The sequence below is a fragment of the Mizuhopecten yessoensis genome, unplaced genomic scaffold (assembly GCF_002113885.1).
Source record: "Mizuhopecten yessoensis strain PY_sf001 unplaced genomic scaffold, ASM211388v2 scaffold2699, whole genome shotgun sequence".
In the NCBI taxonomy this organism is placed as follows: domain Eukaryota; kingdom Metazoa; phylum Mollusca; class Bivalvia; order Pectinida; family Pectinidae; genus Mizuhopecten; species Mizuhopecten yessoensis.
In genome coordinates, this window is record NW_018404676.1 from 30,948 (window position 1) to 32,559 (window position 1,612).

Consider the following 1,612-nt stretch of genomic DNA (forward strand, 5'->3'; position numbering starts at 1 on the left):
AAGGAAGTAGAAGCAATTGATTGAATGGTAGAAGAAGAAAAGTGCTGTGAATTTAACTCAATGTCACCTGACAAATACCAGCTGATCAATGCATAATGTATTGATATAAAAGTAAGTAATTCTGCTAAAAAGGATGCGAAGTGGTAACATGAACTGCTACGGAACGACTCTCTGAGTGATGTACTAATATTATGTAAATAAGACGTAAAAATATATAACAAAAGTAAGAGTAATGCCCTACATAACATGTCGGGAACGGTCACGTAATGAGCGAAATTTGCGGACTGTATATAGTTGCTGAAGACACCAATTCGAACACGATAGAGAGAAACATCAATAGGCATTATGTAATGCCAGACTGGGCAAGGAGGTAAGTGAGTGCTCGAGAAGGTGTCGTGATCATGATAATAGAAGTAGTCAGAGGCACACTGGGCAATAGGGGAGGGGGTAGGGCAGAAGAGGAAAGGGATATAAAAAAAATTGACTATGAAGAGTTGAAATACGTTCATCTGAACCAAATTTGAAGAGAGGGGGAAAAGACCAGGTAATTGTTAATATTGCGTGACCGGTACTGTCACTGAAAATACAAATAGTAACGTGCACACACACACACACACACACACGCACACACACACACGTTCATACATGCTCGCGTCAGCGATCATAAATTAACTTACACAATGATAAGGCTCAAATCAGAATAACGTGAACATTATCACTAGGCCTCATTATCTAGTGGAGTAATTCCATTGGTATCTGCCACAACCAAATAGTGTAAAAAAGTATGTACAAAAAGGACTCATATAGTGGTGAGAATGTTAGTTACTCACTTTGAGAGAAAACATGGGTACTACTACTTACAAGATTCTATTAACCGGATTCCGGAGGATCCGGTATACAACTTAGGTATAGGTTTGCAGTATAGCAATATATAGCAAATGTATAGCACGCAGAATTTATGCAATATCATTTTTTTGGTTTAAATAAGTAGTAATAATAATACAAGTAATAGTAGTGTTAATGATAATAACTAAATCGACTCAATTGGAAAAAAAAAAAAATAGGTACTACTACATTCAGGATACTATGATGCTGGATTAGCCGATTACACCCAACTTACAGGTTTTGGTACAGAAATAAACAATGTAACAGTACATACCATGATATAAAGCAATTCAACATGTAAGAATATCATAACCAAATTCAAATATTATGTTAGGAGAGTAGTTCACTATCTGTTATGGCCATTAGTGTATAATACGGACAAAAAATCATAAGACACAAATTGATTTTGGTTACACTAACGTGTACATTTTACACTGTTTATGGAATCTCTATTGAAATAATGATAATAGACATATAAATTAATCGACGCCGCTAAAATGGGTACTACTACATACAGGAATCTATATACCAGAGTCCTGAACAGCTTACGTACAAGTTATAAGAATTTATATTCTAGCTTGCGTATAGGTCTGATATATATAAATAAATAGTGTAACAATACAGAAATGAAAATCAAATCAAGGTAACGTATATGAAATATCATTACCACATTTAGTTGTTAGAGTAATTCCACTATCCGTATCTGACACAGTCGATAGTGTGAAAC